The sequence below is a fragment of the Cyprinodon variegatus genome, unplaced genomic scaffold (assembly GCF_000732505.1).
Source record: "Cyprinodon variegatus isolate N-32 unplaced genomic scaffold, C_variegatus-1.0 Scaffold1701, whole genome shotgun sequence".
In the NCBI taxonomy this organism is placed as follows: domain Eukaryota; kingdom Metazoa; phylum Chordata; class Actinopteri; order Cyprinodontiformes; family Cyprinodontidae; genus Cyprinodon; species Cyprinodon variegatus.
The window spans coordinates 62319-68129 of record NW_015152154.1 but is presented as its reverse complement, the minus strand read 5'-3'; the positions used below and the strand labels follow the sequence as shown (position 1 = coordinate 68129).

General features: G+C 43.3%; 1 protein-coding gene across 2 annotated transcripts in view; it reads left to right on the top strand.

Annotated features, from left to right (window-relative positions):
• The window catches only part of LOC107104343 (transcription factor HIVEP2-like), a 76233-nt gene that overhangs the window by 29715 nt on the left and 40707 nt on the right, over positions 1–5811 (top strand). For both annotated transcript variants that reach the window (XM_015404333.1, XM_015404332.1), the window contains exon 2: positions 3236–3304. The gene's annotated coding sequence lies outside the window, so the exon portion shown is untranslated. The remainder of the gene's footprint in view (positions 1–3235; positions 3305–5811) is intronic.

The window sequence follows — 5811 nt, the reverse complement described above, 5'->3', positions numbered from 1 at the left end:
TCCTGCTGATTAGTTTTATGGCAGGAAGGCCTCAGACTAACGGTGGGATTATGACAGACGGAGATTCCTAAAGGCCTGGATTATTTATAGATATCATCAATAATCATAAAGTGGTTTTTAATGTCGCCGTCTTTAGAAGGCCTGTAGATCAGACATGGAGGAGGTGACATTAGTGGCCCCCTGCCAGGCCAGAGGGCCCGGCTCTGTTTAGAGAAGCACCAGCTGTAAACAATCTACAGAAAGCATCAGAGTCTGAATGTCAACAAAGCCGTCATTTAAGGCTGGATGTGTCAGAGAGGCTTTTAATGCTTCAGCTAATGGCTTATAAACACGTCTGCTATAAAATAATGAGCATTTAGATGGTGGCCGTCCGTCGGCACGTCAGAAATCCGCTGTTTGCTTCATGCTTAGCAGGCATCTGCTTTAAACTTTATTTTGAAGGTCTGGTTTACCTAACAGTAAACCAGGATTATTCAGAAATAGACGTAAGCTTTATTTTGTTTTTGGTTTTTAGCTTAATGTGGAATCTACACATGGAAGGTTCAGACTTTTATTTTGAAGGGTATCAAAGCTTATTTAGAATATCATTTTGGTCTTTTATTTTGAAGTGTCTTTGACCTTTGTTTTCACTGAGCTCTATTAGTCGTGTGACCTATGAAACGAACTGGCTTTTATTTTGAAAGGCCTAATTGTTATCTCTGTTGCTGGCAGCTTGCAGGCTCCAGTAATACCAATAATCAAAGACACTGTGTGACACGCTGAGCGTCACTGAGCCGGATCGGAACCGGCATGTCCTGGGTCCACTCGGAACACGCAGAGAAGCTGTTTGTTTGGAAAAGTGTAATAAAAGGTTCTGGGTGCTGCACAGCTGGACGGCTTTATTTTCCCCTCTGGAAACAGTCAGGATGGAAACTCAGCAGTCAGCCCGGCCGTCTGTGTGTCGGTGTGTGCGCTCCGACAGACATGAAGAAGAAAAACAGAGTCACAGTTTTTCCTTGCCTCACTCCTGGCAGACCGGAGCAGAAGGACGGAAAAATCAGATAGTGTGTGCGGCACATGTGAGGGCCCAGTTCCCCGTCGGACTCGTCACGTGTTCAGAACTTTTTCTGTGTTGCTTCGTCACGCCGAGTTTAGATGGTCTGACTGAAACTTTTCTCTCTTTTCTCGTCTAAGAGCATCAAAATAACAGGAAGAAGTTAAGCAATCATTAAGATTTATCATTAAGCTTTATTTTGAAAGGCCCATGGGATCGCCTTCTCCGTCTGGTTGATCTCCATTAGCCTTAAGCAGCCATGAATCCATCCCATACCTGCCAACCCTAAACCAGGCGTCCCAAACACTTCCTTAAACCTTTTATTTTACATAGTTCATTTTTTATCGCTGACTAAGTTGCCTTATTAATGCAACATGCTGCTATCAGCATGCTTTTATTTTGAAAGTGTTTGTTTAGTCCTATTTAGTTCCAATAATGTAGAAAACTTTTATTTTTAAGCCTATGTTTATATTTTTTTTTTACCTGAAATAAACACTTTGAATCCTCTGTTTAGATCCGTTTGTCATGAGGAACCTGCTTTTGTTTTAATGTAAACTATGATATAGTAAAGCTTTTATTCTGAAGGAGACAGAACTCATTTAGTTCCGTTAGTGACTCTGCTCCTGTCGGATTCTACTCTGGGAAACATTTAGACTTTTATTTTTAAGAGTTTCTTAATGTTATGTTGATCCTGGTTGCAGGTTTAGATCTTTGTAGTTATGGTCTAAATTAATAGTTACAAGTTTAATTGATCTTAGATCATCTTTGGGTCACTGCCTAACTCTAGAAAAATGTGTCTAGATGGACCTTATGGAAGGAGTCACATTAGATGCTCTGCTTTGCGCCTTTTTAGCGGCTGGTTGGTGAGAAACCCTTTGAATGTCTGTCCTGTGGGACTCAGAAATCGAATCTTTATAAACATCAGAATTCGCACCAGAAACCTTTTCCTGAATGATTTGTGACAAAGGTTTTAAATGAGATGGTCATTTGACTATTCAGATGAATTTATTCATGCATGATCTGGAAGGATTTCTACTTTTTTCACATAAGTGGCAGCGGTTAGAAGCCACTGGAATGAAGACTGACTCAAGGTTTACGAAGCTCAATGTTTTAAAATAAATTTCTACGGATTATATTCTCCTCCAGGATTCTCGCCGGCGTATTTCAGCCGCTATATTTAGCAACTTTTCACCCTTTTAGCCACTTTTTTATAAACTAGCATTAAATGTTTCGACTATTTCCTGTTTTGTTGGAGACGTTGGTGACCATGTGATCGATTGCTCTGAGTTTAGCGCGTTTGGCGAGCAGGGAGCTAATAAGCCCCTCCCTCCGCTAAAACACAGGCAGTGAGTAAGATGCAGCAGCTGCAGCCAGACAGAGCAGAGCGACTCTGTTCATCCATTACAGATTCATCACAAAAATAATCCCTAGAATATAAATTAGGGCTGAACATAAACAATAATTGCAATTATTTTTAACCAATAACTAATCCTAAGCCTTTAGATATTCACTCTTCTGTTGCAGGACTTCACAGTAACCTTAGTGTGAAAACGTGCTAACATGCTAGTGATAACTCACTGGGAGAACATTTAGTGACAATCTAGTCTTATACTTGTTTATTATAATGCGACTCAAACAGAGAGAGTGCGCGATTTTAAAATGGCTTTCTGTTGATCTGCAATTATGTTGCATTAATTTCCCAGCCCTAATGTAAATATAATTTTTTTTTTTCTTTAAACCAATTGCAGTAAAATAAATCCTCGTAAGGAAACGTGATCCTGGTTTATAGGACGGTCGGCTCCACAGAGAGGTGGTTCTTCTCTGTTTGCTTTACATCTATCTGCCATGTTGGACAGTGTTTCTGACGCCTAATGTTTAAGATTTTAAATCTAAATTCGACCCATTTTAAAGGAATTATTGGTCGGTTTACTTTTGGAATTTTTTTCAGAAAAATTTTGAATAAAAAAAAAGAAAAAGTGTAAATAGGAGAACTGAAAAAGACTTTCCTGCTTGACTGCAGAAACTAAACTTCACACCTTCGTTTCCCACTTCCTCTACTATTTCCTGTTCACACTGCGTATCATCGACTGTTTAAATTTAGACATTTAGAAGCTTTCAGCTTCCAAACTTTCCGCTCCCTCCTTTCTTCTGACTAAAGGAACAAACTCAAACTGATGATGAATCTGATGTTTTCTCTGACAGGATGGCGCCATGAGGACTCTTCCTGTCCAGACTCCTGCTAGCAGCTGAAGCAGGTCGGCGAAGCGGCAGGTAGGCCATGATGCTGTAGCTCTGATGGAGCGATCCGGGTCAGAACCATCGGCCCGGATCAGAACCCGCTCCGTCTGCCGGGAATATGAGACACAAAGGCTGTTTAAACACACGGAGGTGATGAAGATGATGATGATAGTGATGGTGATGATGATAGTGATGGTGATGATGATGGTGATGATGATGATGATGGTGATGATGATGATGGTGATGATGATGATGGTGATAGTGATAAAGATGGCGGTGATGATGATGAAGATGATGATTTTGATTATGAAGATTATGATGATGATGATGGTGATGAAGATGATGATAGTGATGATGATGATGGTGATAGTGATAAAGATGGCGGTGATGATGATGAAGATGATGATTTTGATTATGAAGATTATGATGATGATGATGGTGATGAAGATGATGATAGTGATGATGATGATGATGATGATGGTGATGAAGATGATGATGGTGATGAAGATGATGATAGTGATGATGATGATGATGATGATGATGATGATGGTGATGAAGATGATGATGGTGATGAAGATGATGATAGTGATGATGGTGATGAAGATGATGATAGTGATGAAGATGATGATAGTGATGATGATGATAATGATGGTGATGATGATGATGATGATGATGATGGTGATAGTGATAAAGTTGGCGGTGATGATGATGGTGATGATGGTGAGGATGATGATGAAGATGATGATTTTGATTATGAAGATAATGATGATGGTGACCGGAACCAGAACCAGAACTGGAACCAGAATCAGAACCAGAATCAATCAGAACCAGAATCAGAATCGACCAGAACCAGAACCAGAATCAGAACCAGAATCAGAATCAACCAGAACCACTGGACTTATTTCAGTGTTAATTCAAACTGTAACAGTTTGATCCAATCCGATGTTTCTACGATAGAATTAATGACCCAGAGAAATGATTCCTGCAGCCTCTGACCCCGCCCCTGATTGGTCTGTCTGCAGAAAGCCTTGTCCAATCAGAGGCGCTGCTGAAGCAGATAAAAATAGACCCCCCCCCCCTCGCTCCCTCCTTGTTGGTGCAGCTGTCCAGCAAAGAAGCTCTGCTGGGAAATATGGCTGCCTACCCTTCTCTGGGCAGGAGGATCATCATCATCATCATCATCATCATCATCATCAGTAATTAATGGAGTTTCAGGAAAATAAATAAATAATAATAATTTTCTGTAAAGTTTAACATCAGCATATAAATGGTTCATTATTTTATTGTTTTGGTCTAACAGGGTCCGAGGTCGTAGTGGGGTCATAGTGAGGTTGTAGTGAGGTCATAGTGGGGTCATAGTGAGGTCATAGTGAGGTCATAGTGGGGTCATAGTGAGGTCATAGTGAGGTCATAGTGTCACACACACTTTCATACGTAAGCGCAGGCCGCCATGCAGCCTGGTGTTCTGCGTGGCGGCGCAGTCAGACCTGTGGTGGGTTTTCATTGGCTGTTGGCATCATTGAGCCGAGGTCCGGTTGGTTCCTCCGGCTGTCTGGATGGGAGGGGATGAAGGTCCTTCTCTGGTCCTCAGGCAGGAACGATGGTTCCAGGTCCTTCCAGGTCCAAAGTTCAGACCAGGAAGTGGACCTGGAGAACGACCACAGCTGCTCCTCAGGTCCACCTTAGTCCAAGTCAGTTCATCTCTGCGATGGTCCAGAGGGTTCTCCATCTATGTGGGTCCTGCACCATGCTGCCCCCGCCGTGCTTCATGCTGTCATCAGGGTGAAGATCAGTGGCTGTTGATGCTTGGAGATCAGTTCTCCTCTGGTTTCTGTAGACCTTCTGGTCACAGCATCAGAGCTGGTCACACAGACGCCTGGTGGTCCAGCTTCAGCAGCTTCAGCTTCTGTTTATCCAAGAGGTTCTGAAACCACAGAAGGAAATCTGAGAAGAAGAGATCTAGGTTTGCATGAATCCAGCCCATCATGATGACCTGCTACCACCAGAACCTCAGCAGGTCTGGAAGAACCACTGATCTGGTTTCAGATCTGACCCAGTCAGAGGGAAACTGGTTCTGATTGGTTCCCCCAGCCCAGAGGGTCAGCGTTAACCTCCCAGCAGCTGCAGCAGAGACACCAAACATCTGCAGCGGTCTGTGACCAAGCTTTTATTCTGAAATCCCAGGCCGATGGCCGCTGCAGCCTCATCGCTGCCCAGCCTCTTCCCAGAATCCTCTGACTCACCGAGACAAACTGCCAGTCAGCTGTTCCGGTGAAAGCGTTCAGCGGAGACACCGTCTGCATTGTGCGCCTAAACGGGTCGGGACGTTCTGTGCGGTCACACCTGTGGAGGTATTCACAACCTGCAGAACCAGAAAAACCGTCCTTTCATCCGCTGGTTGGAGTTAATGCTGAGAGAAGCAGGTGGAAGGTTCTGCTGCTGAGGTTCTGGTTCCAGGGATTACATCACACAGACCTCAAGGAGGCACGGGAAGGAGACCGCGGCGAGCATCAGATCACGGGTGGTCTGTAGATCTAGGA